This window comes from Dipodomys spectabilis, unplaced genomic scaffold, assembly GCF_019054845.1.
Source record: "Dipodomys spectabilis isolate Male_0828 unplaced genomic scaffold, ASM1905484v1 ptg000075l, whole genome shotgun sequence".
Taxonomy (NCBI): domain Eukaryota; kingdom Metazoa; phylum Chordata; class Mammalia; order Rodentia; family Heteromyidae; genus Dipodomys; species Dipodomys spectabilis.
In genome coordinates this window covers 10,360,731-10,378,801 of record NW_024870752.1, presented here as the reverse complement: position 1 = coordinate 10,378,801, position 18,071 = coordinate 10,360,731, and positions in this window count along the sequence as shown.

The window sequence follows — 18,071 nt, the reverse complement described above, 5'->3', positions numbered from 1 at the left end:
GTTCAATCCCATGACTGACCGGAAAAAAAAATCCATCAAAACAAGACAAAACTTTATTTTGTGTTTTATTCTTTTTTTTATGTTTTCTTTTTGAACCTATATTTTGAGTTTTAAAAAATAATATGCATGTGTGCTCTAGTACCAATATAGCAAAATTATGGTCAGGATAATAGGCTCTTAGTGTCCAAGTGTGACTGCTAAGTATGTTCAGAGATAAAAATCATTTGTAATTGGCATGCCAACAATATCATTGCCTGGTGTCTCAGCCCTGCTCAATGTTAGACCTTAAATTTAAGTAAAGAACACATTCTCCTTGCTTACACAAGGAATACACTTCAGGAATTCTGCTTTCACAGGTGCAACAAGGTGGTTTTACCTCTCTTCATTTCTAAATGATTGCCAGTTAGTTTTGCATCCAGATGAAATGACAGGGTGTTTGTAAACATGATAGACCTTCATTTAATGAAGATGTGGTATGAAAGTAATATACTGGTTTATATATGTATATGTAATATACATCTCCTAGGTAAAATTTTGTCATGCCATCTTTTTTTGGCTTTCAGATATAAAAGCACAATTCTACAATGATCAAGGGAATTGGTTTTCAAAAGATCTTTCTTTTTTTTTTTATTTTAAGAAGAAACTTGTTATTGCTGGTCACTAGTGGCTCATGCTACTCAGGAGGCTGAGATCTGAGGATTGAGGCAAGATTTGGCTCAGCAGGCAGATCTGAGACATATTTATCTGAAAGTAACCAGAAATAAAAAATGCCTAAAGTGGAGGTGTGGCTCAGGTGGTAGAGCACTGGCCTTGAGAAAAAAAAAAAAAAAACTAAGCAGGGAGACACAAGGCCCAGAAATCAAACCCTAGTAGGGGTAGAATAAAGGAAATCAGAGGGGGAAAAAAGAGAAAGCATCTTTGAATGAAAATGTGACTATGTCACCTGGCTGACTTGTAGATAACATCTTCATAGTGTATCAGGTAGCCTTTGTCTCATTGAGTTATTCCCTGCTTCTTGAAGCAGAAATGACTAGTTGTATTTGAACCAGGAAAATGCTTAGTCTGATAGGAGATCAGAAAACAAATAAACCTAGAACAGAACACATTCACCATGCTTCAAGTCCACAGAGAGCACTTGTTACTTCAACCAGCCATCATTTTAACCACCAGCGGTTATGAGTGGTATGCACTTTCTGAAGTTCAACATTGGTTCGTTAATGTTCAAATGCTAGCTCACCCATAGTGATGCGTAAGAGTAAAACATTTTTTATAAAGTGTCATAAATGAATTGAGCTTGCTGCTGCTATGTATGAAATGTGGGTCTAATGAGAGAATTAATTTTTTGTGAGTAACAAATCCTTTGAAATTGGAGTCCAGAAAATTACCAGGGGGAATGGGGAGGGAGGGAGGGAGGAGTTTTTCCTTCCTTTCCTAATTAAGTAGGTAGTGTTGTCTTCTCTGCCCAGCTGGTTTCTCAGAAACTGAAGTCGGCCTTCCATAGAAATATAATTTTATTTTATGGGTAAGTTGTCCCACGCCACAAGTCTAAGCTCCTTTAGATGTAAGAGGCATGGCTGGGAAGGCCTGTCCAATTGAAATGTGAAACCAACCTTTCCAAATAGCTTAATATTAAACTATTAACTACGAAGGGCAACAACTGCCTAAAATAAAAGTCCTTGGCATAATAACCATTTTCACAGAATTAATTCCCTCAACTAGGCATGTCCTAATGGGCCAATAAAACTCGCCTTGTCCTGTCTGAATGCAGCATTACCCCCACTTAGAACTGGCTGTAATTGGGAATCACTGTTCAGGAGAAAGTAGGAGGTGAAGAGGCTTTGCATAATCATACTTTATCCTAAGCTTCCACCCGGCCTTTCATCTGAGGATCTCAAAGCCCTTGACAAACACTAATTAATACTCATGACACCCCCAGTGAGGGAGGTAAGCAGTACCAGCCCCATTTCACAGATGAGGAAACACGAGGTGAAGTTGGGTAACTCGGAGTGAGTCAGGAGCAGAATGAAGAGGTCCTAATTCCTAGTCTCGTACTTACAGGAGCCGTTTCCAGGGGCAGCCATTGGGAAGATAAAAGGAATTGTACCTCATTTTCAAATACCCCTAGGTGAAAACATCAATTATAAATAGGATGACAATTAAGCCATTTGATTTTAACAACAGTAATACCATCTTGTCATCTTCGAACTTTATTATTAAAAAAAATTAAATATAGTTTCTTAGACTCTGAAGTTGAAAATAAAGATGTATTGCTTGACAAAAGCGATACATAAATTTATGTTGTGTTATTTACTAATGTGGTGGAGGAGTTTCAGGTTGTAGGACAATAAGGTCAAGATTCTGGCACTGGCTCTTAACGTCTTAAAAACAGAGGGCCATGATTTTTGGGCTATCCCAATGCAGAGAATGGCTGGACACATGGCTCAGTAAGTGCTCATTAAACCAACACAAGCTCCTAAGTATCCAGGTGTTCGACGTGTGTGACAGAGGTGGACTTCCACCCGAGAGGTGAGACTTAATGAGAGATCTAGAAACCAAGACAGTAGTGAGGAAAGAAGAGGAAAGGAGAAGGAATGGGCCAAGGGGCCATTCAGTGTGACACTGCCAGGTTCTAGATTAGAATGTGAGCATGAAGGTTGTGATACATTCCCAGATCATCACATCTGAAAGCTGAATTTTCACATATTAACCATTATAGAAGCCCTTTTTGAGCTAAAGCCAAGAGGCTTCTAAAAGACCTACTGGGTGGGCTATAGTATTCTGTTAAGAATACTGGCTACTGTAAGGAATGTGTAAGGAGAAGATTTGGACATCACTTTAGATTAGTATGTATTAGCAACACAAAATATCGAGTTTGTGATCTCTTCATATATGTATGTACCCTGAAACAGCTCTGGTGGAGTGGTGGGCCAGTCTTTATGGCCTTCTTTCAGTTTCTCCAAAGTCTCTGGGCCTCAGAGGTCTTTTGTTTTTACATGTTTTTTATTGTGAAAATACTGTACAGAGGGGTTACAGTTACATGAGCAAGGTAGTGAGTACATTTCTTATCCAGCATTGTTGCCTCCTCCTTTGTTTCTCCCCTTCCATCCCATCCCTCCCACTTCCTCAACTACACACACACACACACACACACACACACACACGCGCGCGCGCCTAAATTGTAAAGTTCGTTTTTTCGACTTAGCGCCTTGTACATCTCATTGTTGCAATGGGTCAATCTGTATCCCTATTTAAACATTGTGTTTTTTCCTTCCCCTCCCCAAATTATACCCACGTCAAATACAGTAAAAACAGGAATTATACCATGGGGGAGGGACATACAAAGCAACAAAAAAAAATATGTTAGAAACAATAGCAAGGAGAAAAAACCAATTGTGTCCCTATCTTGGGGTTCATTTTGCTTAACAGCATCTTAGCTGAGCTTTTCTGTATGTCCCAGATATATACTAGTTATTGCAAATATGGGGCCTATGTTTCTTTGGGCGTGGCTTACTTCACTTCATATAATTTTCTCCAAGTCTTTCCATTTCCTAACAAATGGGGCAATGTCATTCTTTATGATGAATGCATAGAATTCCATTGTGTATACATACCCCATTTTCTTGATCCATTCATCTACTGAGGGGTATCTGGGTTGGTTCCATATCTTAGCTATGGTAAATAATGCTGCAATAAACATAGTTGTGCTAGTAGTTTTAGTGTGGCCTTGTTTGTGATCATTTGGGTAAATGCCCAAAAGTGGGATTGCTGCGTCATAGGGGAGTTCCATGTGGAGTCTTTTGAGGAACCTCCATACTGCTTTCCAAAGTGGTTGAACAAGTTTACATTCCCACCAACAATGCAGAAGGGTTCCCTCTGTCCACATCCCCTCCAGCATCCTCAGAGATCTTTGCAGGTGACATTCAATCTATCAAGAATACCTTTTTCCACCTTCTACCCTCAGCTTGTCAACTGACTTATCCTTAGAATTTCTGCTCAGACATAATTTTCTGACTCTTTAGACTAAATTAGCTCTGTGGTTATGCTTTCTTAAGAACTCTGCATTTTCCCTTCATAATAGCTATTACATCTTGTAAATAATAGTTCAGACTTTCCTCTTCCTTCTACTTCCTCTGGCTCTATTTTTAAGAAGATTGAGTGGGGTGCTGGTGGCTCATGCCTGTAACCCTAGCTACTCAGGAGGCTGAGATCTGAGGATGTGGTTCAAAGCCAGCCTGGGCAGGAAAGTCTGTGAGACTCTTATCTCCAATTACCCACCAGAAAACTGGAAGTAGTGCTGTGGCTCAAGTGGTAGAAGAGCACTTGCCTTGAGCTGAAGAGCTGAGGGACAGAACCCAGGGCCAGAGTTCAAGGCTCATGACTGACCCCCCAAAAAGAAGATTCATCTGCCCACTATTAGATTCAGCAATAGTAGGTCCTCAGTAGACATTCATTGAGTAAATAGTACATATTACTAGCTCCTAAGAATGAAACCAGCACTATTTGAGGTGCTAGGAAAAGAGGCTCGGCACCACTAACCACCACCCTGTTCTGACTAGTGTCAATGATAGCTGTATCTTTGCCAGTTTCAGTTTTTTTTTGCCTTGCTTTGTTTTTCCCTCTTTGTAAAAAAATTCCACTGGAATTCCAATCATGACCCCTCCCTATAATCTCATAAACAAGCCCTAGTCCTCCAAGATCTTTTTAAAGTTCCTTTTTAGAGATGCTCTCTGGTGTTTCCCGGCGGGAGCCGTCCCTTTGTGCAATGTCAATCAGCCCAACATTGTCAATCAATTTGTTTTTTGGCTCTGGTAGTCACTGACTTAAGGTATGAAAGATACAAAGTCCTGAGGGTAACCAGGCAGAAAACGGATAACACAAGCTCCATCCTCTTCCCTCTTTTGGGAAACTTTGCTAACAATAAAAGAAGTTGACAAGGAGAAGTGGAAATAGACAAAGGTGAGGAGTTGTCATGGAAAACCACACAGCTGGTTTTGTAGATCTTCTGGTTTCAGACCCATCTGCTCAGAGGTGTCACCTGGATCTAGCCTCCAGCCTCCAGCCTCCCTGACCAGATGGATACTTTTTGGCATCAGAACTCACCAGGACCTTGCACAAAGAGTCAAGAGTAGACCAAGAATTCTCAAGCAAGAATGAAGCTGGGGACCAGGGGATAACATCTCTGCTTTGTTTTTGTTTTTTCCTGTTCCAACAGTGTGAAATCTCTAGAGAACCTTGTGAGTTCCAACAGGACCTCACTCTGAAAGAAGAGGTGGCCCTTCTCAGAACTTCATCCCACTGGCATTGAGAAAGATGGAGTGGGAAAAAGAATAGGATGATGAGGAACCTCTTAAATTCCCCCATGATTTTCCACATATGTCCAGTCGAGGTGGGTGGGGTGAGGGAATCCCCATTACTTTCCAACCAAAGAAAGGCAATACAGATATCCTGAGTCCTCTGGTCAGCATCAGCTGGGAGGAAGGGAGTCAGCTAGAAGACACAGGAGCCTGGAACTAGAGGAATGAGGGCAGAGGAACTTGTCCGCATGGACAGGCAGATGACAGAATTACGGGTGTGGGTTGTTCCCTGTGGAAGCCGTGACCTTCTCCTCCGTGCATGCAGGGCAACTGTAAGCTCAGTTTCCATGGGGATCTGAGCAGGAACTCTTAGGGGCTGGCTCAAGGTGTGCTCTGATGTTTAAGCCAGGATTTTTCTGTGGAGTGAAGCTGTTGACCTATTTTCTTTGATGATCTAGCTCGGGCCCCCTGTGGGTTTGTTTGGTGGTTTCCAGTGGCACTGGGTTGTGGATTAGACTGCAGGTGCTCCACCTGGTCCTCCTCTAGGCTGGACTCTCTAGCTTTGAAGTATTGCTTGACTCTGCTGAGAGACAGCAGCCATGACAGGAGCTGGAAAGATTAGTCCCGTGGGCTTCGCTGGAGTTCTCTTGGGCCAGGCAGAGGATTCACAGGCAGGGATTTCACCTGTAGCTCCTGGGTGCTACCATCAGCAGGAAGAGGAGGTACCTCTGCTCTTGACCTAGGGGAGCAGAAGGGGAACTAAACCCTGTACACGTGCTGGGGGCTGAAGCCCTAGCGTCAGAGAGTGAGCTGGGGAAGGCCTGTGTGCAGCTGGCAGGGGTGATCATCTTGATTTAAATAAAAAAAAAAATCATCATCTCTGAGCTGCATCCCACGGAGGAAAAAGGCTGCTGGGCAGAGTCAGGCACGGAGGACTTCCGGTTCCCTGACTTTACACGGATGGTCGGTGAGGATCAGGGAGGGTGTCCATGTGTGAATCCCCGCAGATTCCCACCGAGTTTTCTACCACCTCCGAGTTGGTTCTTGGATACCAGCAGTCAGTGGTAAGCAGAGAGCCACCCTGGATGCTTCCCCTGCTGATCTTCAGGGTTTCTTCAGGATTTCCACCCAGGACAGATGTCCAATGGGAACTCCCTTGCAGCCTGGCCCTGGGCCTACCACAGGCCCCATAGCCCAGAAGCCAAGGCTGGAGAATTGATCCTCCTTTTCTTCTTCTGTCCAATCAGTGACAGGGAGTCAGTAGGGCTGTGCCACAGCATGGAGGGTGGGTGGGGTTGTGTTTGTTTACTGTTAAATATTTTTGTTCGGGAAATTTAAGCTTCTATTATTCATATGTTGCCTATAGGGGTTTCTTAGTCCCTGATCTAGACTTGGAACCGTCCTACCTCCTCCAGCAGCTTCCTGGAACTGTATCCTCTGATGATACCAGGAACTGAGGGGCAGCCGGTACAAAGAAGCTAGGCCTTGTGTCTAGTGGCTGGGGACCTGGACTGGACCCATTGGAGTGTGAACACTGGCTATTTCTCTGGGATCTACATGCTTCTCTCTTGTCCTTTGCTTTTTATAGCAGATGGCACACACACACACACACACACACACACACACACACACACACACACACACACACAGAGCGTGTGGCTGAATACATTTTATTTCTTGACCCATTTGGGGGAGCGGCCCCTCCTTTATCCTGATATATTAGTTAAAAGACAGAAAAAGAAATATGTAGCTCGAATTTTGGAAATGCATATAGTTCAGAGACTGGAAAGTGGATTTTATTTTTTCCTTTCTGGCTTTCTTCTTGTAAGTCACCCAGCTTCAGGATTAATGCTGTTAAGATAGCCATATTTAATAAGTACCTCTGCCCTTGATGGGGAGGAAGGTGGTATTTCCCCAAAAATATTTATAGGGCCCAAAAGTTTGTACTTTTTAAGTCAGTTCATATTTATATAAGATATGTCTATTTATCTTTCTATATACATATATGACTGGCCCAAAATCATGAACAAGAGAAGGGTGAACATAGAGTCACAAATGCAGAAGGTCTCAGCCTTGTGTCTGGGCTGTCAGTGTTTGGGAATTATGGATTGAATATATGCGCATCTCCTCCAGGAAAAGGCTCCCTAGCAGTTGCACCCCCTTTTCTTGTGGCAGAACAGCATCTTATGGCTGATGGGTTTGTCAGTGTGTTCTGAAAACATTGTCCTGCAAATGCCTTATAGAAGGCCAAGGAAGGGATAAGGCTACTGTCTCTTGATTAATTTGGAAATTAGTTATTTAAATTGACAATCCAGAAGAGTGGACTTTGCTGTTCACATTTTTAAAAGAACAAATAGAAACATGATTATTATGAAGAGTTTTTAAATGACATGTGAAAAAATTGTAGGTTTTTTCCTAGTGTTTCTATGATTTCAATTTTTATACTTAGATATATGAAATTTTGTATGGTCAACAGTGAAAACTACAAGATCAAATCTTCTTAAAATGAAACTTAAAATGGCTACCCCATATTCCTTTCCCAGCAATATTCATTAGTATTTTTTAAAGGAAACTACATGATAGCCAGGCACTGGTGACTAGCTAGGCTCCAGTACCCCCCCTCCCCGCCACCTGTAATCCTACCTATACAGGAGGCTGAGATCTGAGGATTGCAGTTTGAACCAGCCTGGGCAGGAAAACCCATGAGACTCTTAACTCCAATTACCAGAAGTAGCCATGAGCAAAAAAGATCAAGGACAGCACCCAGGTCTTAAGTTCAAGCCCTAGGACTGGCACAAAAAATTAATTGATTATAACCTATGTGAATATCCATCTTTTTTTTTGTATGCTTAAAAAATAGTATGATTTTAGTGCCAGGTATAGTGGTACATGCCTGTAATATTAAAGGATGCAGAAAGTTTATAAGTTCAAAGCTAGTCTATGAGAGTCTGTCTCAAAAAGAACAATAAAGTAATATAATTTTAAAGAAAGAAAGCTCCATGGGAGTTCAGGGGAAAAAAATATTTGAGATCAATCACGTTGTGATACAGAGAAAAATAATATTTTAATAGTGTATTGTTTCTTAGGTGTAAAGAAAAATATAAATATCACGTACATTACAGTCATGGGCAACACTTTGGCATATCAGTATGTCAATATTGTCTTCTATCATGACTCATAGTCATTATATAAGTATGTGAAAAATTATTTTCCCAAGACGTTTAGATTAAACTGGGTGCCGGTGGCTCACACCTATAATCCTAGCTACTCAGGAGGCTGAGATCTGCAGATCACTGTTCAAAGCCAAACCCAGGCAGGAAAATCCTTGAGATTTACATGCAATTAATGAATGAAAATGATTGTTTAGCAGGGCGCTGGTGGCTCACGCCTGTAATCCTAGCTACTCAGGAGGCTGAGATCTGAGGATCGTGGTTCATAGCCAGCCCGGGCAGGAAAGACCTTGAGACTCCTATCTCCAATAAACCACCAGAAAACCGGAAGTGGCGCTGTAGCTCAAGTGGTAGAGCACTCACCTTGAGCTGAAGAGCTGAGGGACAGCGCCCAGGCCCAGAGTTCAAGCCCCATGACCGACAAAAAAAAAAAGAAAGTGATTGTTTAAATTTATTAATAGTCACCAGAAATACTGGATCTGACTCTGATGGAAATAGTTCCTGAAAGTGTCAATTCTCTTCTCAGCTAAGGAGATGTAGTGATTTGACTCTGGCTGAGTGTGATTTCTTTTTAAATTTATTTTATTTGTGAACATACTGTACAGAGGGGTTACAATTACATGGGCAGGATAATGTGTACATTTCTTACCAAGCATTGCAGCCTCCTCCTTTGTTTACCCTTCACATCCCTTCCCAGCCTTCCCCCTCCCCCCCCCCAGTCCCAATCCTTCTCCCCCCCTTCCTCCCCCCCCCCCCCCACACTAACATTGTAAAGCTCGTTATGGACATGACAACTTGTACTTCTCATTGTTGCAACAGGTCCACCTGTATCCTTAAACGACTTGTTTTTCCCCATCTCCTCCACAAGTTATACTGAAATCAAATATAGTGAAAGCAGGGGTTATACTGTGGGGGAGGGACATACAAAGCAACAAAGAAATAATCTTATAAATGCGTTAGAAACACATGCATGAAAGAAAAAAAACATTAAAATACATATCTAAGGGTTCATTTTCCTAACATCACATTATCTGACCTTTTCCGCTTGACTCATACTAGCTATTGCAAATAAGGGAAACCATGGGGCCTATGTTTCTTTGGGCCTGGCTTACTTCGCTTAATATAATTTTTTCCAAGCCTTTCCATTTCCTAACAAATGGGGCAATGTCATTCTTTCTGATGGAGGCATAGAATTCCATTGTGTATATATACCTGAGTGTGATTTTTGACGTGGTAGGAGGCATCTATTCCAGTAGAGGACCAGGTAGTGATAAAGAAGAAGGCAAGAAGACCTCTGAGCAGGGTTAGGACGGCCATGGTTCAGTAGAATCAGTAGAATTCAGTAGAACCAGTGCCACTAGGGCTGGTTAGTTCATCAGTCAGCTGGGACCCGCTGGGCTTTTAGCAGCAGCAGACGAACTTGGTAAGACTATTCCTAAAATTTTCATGTGACTTCCTGTAATTGCCACAGTCTTCTTTTTTTTATGTGTGCGTATTAATTGTTCAGTGTGTGGGGATTTATTGTGATAGTTCCATACACATACACAATGTACATTGATCACATTCAGCCCTCACTGAATGTTGTTATCATTGCTCAATTAGTTCTTAGTTAATGCCAGCCAACATAACTCCAAGGTAGACATAAGTTTCCCAGTTCTTCCGATCTGTCCTTCCTTCATTCTACTTTCCCAAACTTGTCATCCTCCATGATTCTTACGTATTTTTCTTCAACTTTCCTAAATACCATCCCTTTCTGTTTTCTTTCCCCACAATTAATCAATACCCTTTTCTCTCATTCCTTTTGCCCAATGCTGAGTGATCATTTTGCCTCTGTAAGTTCTTTCAGTCACAAAACATATGGCTTTGCCATGGTTGATTATAACTGACTTGCAATATTTAGGTACCATTTCATCTCCAGGGCTTTTCCACATCTCTTTAAGACCTCTTTTGTGGTCATTGTTTTCTCTTTTGTATGCATCACATTCAAGTAGCCATTCATTTCCCACTTCAAACATTTTCAGTATCATCTTTTTCTTCTCTGAAGCATTTTTTATTAGTTCTTCCATTCAGCCTCTTCCTCTCATCATTGTGTTTCTGCAGTTGCCATTTGTCACTTTCTTATAAGAACAGCCCCCAGGGATCTGGGTCTTCCTGTCCTACTTGGTCAGAATCCACCTTTAGGATTGTATAAAAGGGTAAGAAGAGCAGTCATCACTGATAATGTCTTCTTTATATTGATGCCCAGGGGGAATTCAGGGCTCATTTTCAGTTGAGTTTGAACCCTTTATGCTTTTCTCCAAAGCTTATATTTTGAGGAGGGAACAAAGTTAAAAATGGGGCCAAACCCCTACGTGGAATGATTGAGGAGGCCTGAGAATAAATTGCTCATACTGATTTGAGAAGGTTCCAGATCCACTCACACAGGAAAGTTTGGTGACTGTTGTTATCTTCAGAAGAAAACAAATATCGAACTAGATGTTTCCTCAACCTTTTCATGCCAAAATAATTTTAAATAGTGATATTACTTCCTACGACTACAACAGTGTCAAAACTATGCTCTGTCTAGTCAGGTAGCCCTCCCGAAACAAATGATGGGCCTAAATTTTACATTTCATGGAGAACGCAAATAGAACTCTTGGCATATTGTTCCCTTTGGCTGGCAATCTTGACAAGGGAAGGGGTGGTATCATTCTAGTATTATTATTGTGTTCCATTTCTTGTTTAGAAGACATTCTTTTTTAATTTCAGAATCATTCACATGCTCTACCATTTTTTTGTTTTTGGTCCTGTCGTGGGGCCTGAACTCTGTGCCTGGGCGCTGTCCCTCAGCTCTTCAGCTCAAGGCTAGCACTCTACCACTTGAGCCACAGCGCCATTTCCAGCTTTTTTCTTTTTGCTTATGTGGTGCTGAGGAATCGAACCCAGGGCCTCATGCATCCAAGACACACGCTCTACCACTAAGCCACCTTCCCAGCCCCATGCTCTACCATTTTTAAAGCCCAGATTTCTGCTTTACTAACTCTGAGAACAAGCTGAATGTATGCATTTCTTTTAGAAAACCAAGCACTCAAATGCTATGATCAAAGCAATGGAATGAGCGGTTTGAAAAGCAGACTAAGCATGTTGCCATACAAGTACAGAGGTAATTGTATAATTTCAAAAGGTAAGAGCATATAGGTAAACTGTCTGGGCATCCCTGTAAAGAATATTCCTTTCTAGAATGAAAGGTTGAGTTCAAATTATAACTTTATCACTAAGGAGATAGAACCAACCATTCAACAACATTCTTGTGAGAAACAAAGAGATTTTTACTTTGACCTTGAAAGACACCAGCTAAATGCTCTTCTGGGGAAAAAAGGAATATTACAAGCCAAGGCCATATGGGACATTGTTAGAATGAAGGAAAAAAATTATTGAGTTAAGTAACCCCGGCTCAGAAAGACAAGTGGCTCATGTTTCTCTCATGTATGGATGTTAGACATACATGTAAAACATATGAAAAAATATATAAACATACATGAAAAATCTAGAGTCTTATGTGCATGCGTGCACACACACACACACACACACACACACACACACACACACACACATGCACACCCATATGATCAAACTGGCTAAAGTATGGTCTGTACAGGAGTAAGATTTCATAGTGCAACTCTTTTGAACAATTAACAGCTTAACAAAATAAATATTAAAAAGCTAAAACATGTCTTGACTACAGGAGGTGCAGACTGTGGGAGAATGGTAGATGAATGGGAAGAGAAATGGTAGACACATGCAGTTACAAGACTAGGTGTACATTCACGGAAATGTAGCTAAGAAACATGAACAGATGAGAAGAGGGGAAGGGATAGGTGAGGAGGGAGGAATGGTAAAACAGGTGACTGATCAAGAGGCATTGTACATATATGGAAATGGAAATGTCAAATTGAAATTCCCTTGTACAATTAATTGGAGATAACTCATAAAGATAATTCATTCTACAAGCAGCACAAAGACCACATCAGTGAATTTGGTAAGCATCAATTTTTCTTATATAAAAAGTAGCTGGGTGGCAGTTGCTCACACCTGTAATCCTAGCTACTCAGGAGGCTGAGATCTGAGGATCGTAGTTTGAAGGCAGCCCAGGCAGGGAAGTCCATGAGATTCTTATCTCCAATAAACTACCAGAAAACCATAAGTGGCGCTGTGGCTCAAATGGTAGGGTGCTAGCCTTGAGCTGAAGAGCTGAAGGACAGTGCCCAGGCCCAGAGTTCAAGCCCCATGACTGACAAAAATAAAATAAAATAAATAAAACAAAAAGTTTAAAAAAAGTCAATGATGACATAAATTGATTATGCAGTTCACTAATGTGCTTAGTAAATATTGATCTTTTCCATATGGCCATAAGATTGCTACCATGAAAGAAGAAATCCCATCTGAGCTCATAGAAGAGAGAGGGAGAGCCAACATCAGGCCATCTGGAAGGAAGAACTTTTCCTAGAAATCTCCGTCTGACTTTTTTTGACCTATTGGCCAGAACTGGCTACAGCAACTGCCAAGGAGACCAAGAAAGGGAATATCCAACTGGATACTAGGACTCCACTTCTGTAGATAAAGAGCTTGTCACAAACCTGAAACTTAGACATTGCTCCCAGAAGAGTGAGAAATCCTGAAGTATCTCAGATAAAGCATCTCCAATCACAGATTATGGAATTTAGAGATGCAAATTAAGTTACTTTAAAGAAAAACAAAGTTCATACATCTGCTGTGATTAGATACTATCTTTAAAGGGTTGGTCTTTGGTACATAGAAACTGCTAGTAAATACTAGCTCTTGCGGTCTGGATGATGTAATTTTGGTGGAGATGAAGATATTATTATTTTTATAACTGGCATGAGATAAATTATGATTAACTCATTCATCCAACAAACATTTATTGAGTGTTTTCTCTTTACAAGAATTTTCACAATTCCAATCTGAGGAAGTAAAGAGTTTAGTGGGTGATTCATATTGTCAGCCTTGACTTTGGATGTGGTATTAAGAAAAAAGAGTAAGTGCTTTTGGAAGACTTTCCTAATGATTCAAAATGCAACCCACAGTCCTTAAGAATGAAACTGTGAATAGAGAAAACACAGTAACATCAACTTAAAAAAAAACATATATTCACTGAGCATTGATGGGTCATGCTTTTAATCCTAGTTACTTAGAAGGCTGAGATCTGAGGATTGTGGTGCAATAACCTGGGAAGAAAAATCCACAAGACTCCAATAAATTACTCAGAAAAAGCTGGAAGTAGAGCTGTGTCTCAACTGGTAAATTGCTATCCTTGAAGTTAACATTTTAGCTCAGAGCTCAGCACTCTAGCTCAAAGAAACTCAGAGATGGAGTTCAGGCCCTGAATTCAAGCCTCAGGACAGGTACACACACACACACACACACACACACACACACACAAACACACACAAACACACATACACACACACACACGCACACACACACACACACACACACACGAAACTAAATCACTCAATTGCCCATCTAACCTGTGTTTAAGTATACAGTGCAGTAATAAAAAGATTTTTTTCATTGCATTAACAACTTCAGTAAACCTAACAATCAATCATTGATTGGAATAAAGAAACAAAGATATAAAACTGAATTGGAACAAGAGGAAAATAGCACATTAAGACCTGTCGGTTTTTATTATTTGATCTGATCTTTAGAGTTTGCAAGAGATCAAAGTTGACACTGAAGTGTTACACCACACATACACCAAAAGGGCACAGAAGCTTCCTAGGTATAAGAGAAGGGAAAAGGAAAGAATATCATGGAGCTGGAAACAGAATGGCAGCATTGGGAAGACAGATTTCATAAGGGAACTTAGAAGAAAAGGGAACACAAATGACTTCCATGGCCAACAAACCAGAATGAAAGTAAATAAAGACAGAAATGGGTTACCTCAGGTCATGAGGAGAAGAGAATGTCTCTGGGGTCTACCAGTCTCATCAGCTGAAATGATGAAAGCAACAAAAAATTCCTATGTAAGTGATTCAAACTGTGCTAATCAAGAAAAAGGGCATTTTATTTTATATAAATAAACTGTTATGGGGGGGAGGGGGGGGAAGGAGAAGGATTGGGATTGGGGGGGAGGGGGGAGGCTGGGAAGGGATGTGAAGGGTAAACCAAAGGAGGAGGCTGCAATGCTTGGTAAGAAATGTACGCATTATCCTGCCCATGTAATTGTAACCCCTCTGTACAGTATGTTCACAAATAAAATAAAATTAAAATAAAATAAAATAAAATAAACTGTTATGTTCTTATACCTATATGTGTATTTTTGTATACATCTGGTCTAAAATCTACTGTTAACCTCCAGTCATCTCTTTTTGTCTAAGGTAGTGAGAATAGCGAGTCTGGTTTGCAAGTTTCCTTTGCAGAGCCTTTTGGACTTGTCTCCTCTGTAAGTGTCAAGTTGGCAGTTTCTTCACAGTCTCTCTTCTTTATTGATTAAACTATATTTCAAGCATTATTTCTACTTTTATTTTTTGCAATACTTAGGTTCGAATTCAAGGCTTCATGCTTGCTAAGCAGGTGCTCTACTGAATGAAACATGCCTCTGGCCCCTTTTGCTCTTTTTTTTTTTTTTTTTTTTTGGTCAGTTATGGTGCTTGAACTCTGGGCCTGGGCACTGTCCCTCAGATCTTCAGCTCAAGGTGAGTGCACTGCTACTTGAGCCACAGCGCCACTTCCGGTTTTCTGGTAGTTTATTGGAGATAAGAGTCTCATGGACTTTCCTGCCCAGGCTGGCTTTGAATAGTGATCCTCAGATCTCATCCTCCTTTGTAGCCAGGATTACAGGTGTGAGCCACCGTGCTCTGGTTATTTTTGAGGTAAAGGCCAACTTTTTGCACAAGTCAGCCTGGACCACAAACCTACTGTCTGCTCCTTGCCATTACTGGATTGGTAGCTATGCATCCCATGTCCAGCTATGCATCAAAATGAAGTCTTATGAACTTTTGCCTGGTCTTAAAGTGTAATCCTCCCAATCTCAGCCTGAAATGTAGTTAGGATTACAGGCATAAGCTACCACACTCAGCTTTTTTCCTACATTTGAATGAATGGGTTACCCAAATCAGTGACATCTCTGTACCATTTATTGATTATCAACATTGAATTGCAAACATATCTTTGTAGAGGAAAAAAACCCGACAGGTTAAAATTCAGAAACACAAAGTTAAAATCATTGTTCTGTGTCATTACAAATATTTTTAGGCATGGACTACAAAAAGAAAACAATTTTCTCCCAGTTAATAAATATTAAGGCAACTTTAAAGCATATTTCATTAAAGAATAGCAAGTACTTAAAAGTTCACCAAACTCTAATGCAATTATTGAGCCATGTCGAAAAGTCATATCAATGTCTTGATTTTTCTTTCTTTCTTATTTTGATTTAAAAATAAATATGTGGTTTAATATGGATGAAAATGAAGACTGGTATATGAGGATCAAAATAAAATTAATAAATACAGTAGAATATTCTTTAACTAAATATTCAGATGAAAATAATCTTTAGCAAAATTTTATAAACTCATCAAAGGTGAAGAAGGACTTAACATTTAGCACCAACAGTTGAAATGGATTGATATTATAACCTCAAGAAAAGAGAAGGCAAGGGTTCAAACCAAGATGGCACCAAGTACAATTCTAACAACTTATGGCCCTTCTGCATACCCAGCTGTTTCTTTCTCTTCTCTACCATTATGAATGCTTACCTCCACAGAAAATCCTCATTCCAATTCCAGACACCAGAGCTCACTTTGCTTAATTTTTCAGGATTTACATTGAATTTTTATTCTGCATACTACTAGTAGAGTATACAAGTGATAGAAAAAGAATAAATTTATTTTAAAGAAGTCAAGGAATGTGGCTTAGTGGTAGAGTGCTTGCCTATCATGCATGAGACCCTGAGTTTGATTACTTGATGCCACATAAACAATAAATGAAATTAGTAAAATAAAAGGAAAAATAATCATTAAACTTTAGAAAATGGTATCTTTACTACTTCCAGTCCCTAGAAAAGCTGTTTATGATTCCATATATGCAGGCTATGAGTCAAATATTTGTGCTAACTATAAATAAGTTTAAAAAATTCAAAACCTATGTTTCTAAACTTATTAGTTGTCTTTTTTATTAGTTGTCTGGTGTTTTCTTCTCTGGGAAGATACAGAAATACTTTTAAAGAGTAGTGAGATAAGGGGCTGGGAAGGTAGCTCAGTGGTAGAGTGCTTGCCTTGCATGCATGAGGCCCTGGGTGGGTTCAATTCCTCAGCACCACATAAGCAAAAAGAAAAAAGCCGGAAGTGGCGCTGTGGCTCAAGTGGTAGAGCGCTAGCCTTGAACTGAAGAGCTGAGGGACAGCGTCCAGGCCCAGAGTTCAGGCCCCACGACCGGAACTCCCCCCCAATAAAAGTAGTGAAATAAAATGTCTTATGAATAAAATTTAAACAAAAATTTAAAGATATAAAACAGATCACTTGCAAGACTATAATATTTGGCAATTGGTCCCATTAAGTTCCTGTTTATTCTAGAGATCACACATGCGTATATGTTCACTGCATCAAGAAAAGAAAGAGAGAAAGGAAGAAAGAAAGAGAGAGAGAGAGAAAGAAAGAAAGAGAGAGGAAGGAAGGAAGGAAGGAAAGAAGGAAGGAAGGAAGGGATGGAGGGAGGGAGGGAGGGAGGGAGGGAGGAAGAGAAAGGAGAGAAAGGAAAAGAAAGAGAGATGATAGGTAGATAGGTAGGTAGGTAGATAGAGAATGGGTAGATGGATGATAGATAGTAGATAGATAGATAGATAGTAGATAGATAGATAGATAGATAGATAGATAGATAGATAGATAGATAGATAGATATAGATAGATAGAACTGATAGACTCCCACCACCCCTCCAGCTCTGGGAATTGAGCCAAGAACTTGCTAGGCAAGCACTCTGCCACTGAGTCTCACTCTAGCCCTTTTGTTTTTGTTTTGTTTTTGAGACAGGGTCTTGATGCTACCTTGGCCTACACTGACCTCGAACTCATAATCCTTCTGCATCCACCTTCCAAGTTGGGATTACAAGCATGCACTATCACACCATTTATTTAAACACACACACACACACACACACACACACACGCACACACGCACACACGCATACACACACACACACACACACACACACACACAACCAATTCCTGGAATAGACACCTTTTATGTACTAGAAGATTTCATGAAACTACTTGGAGCTATGCTCTCAGAATATTTTGGTGGCGATGGTGGTGGAGGAGAAGCTTACAAAGAGTCTTAGCCTCCAGTTTCCAGGGTTGTTCCCCTTCAGACCGTTGTGTCATCTGTGTGGTTTGGCGGGACATCAGTCCTGACTGGCGTCCCTCTGCCTACGTCACTGATTGGTGGACTGAAATCGGCCTGTCTTTGATTCCGTTTGGTCAGCATGGGCTTGCCTGTCACCACTGGTCATTGTACTGCTTCAATGAGCATTTGCCACCGTATCTGGGAACAGCTCTCTTCAGGAACGCTAACTCACATGCAGTCATCTTCCAGTGCTGAAGCTACTCTTTCC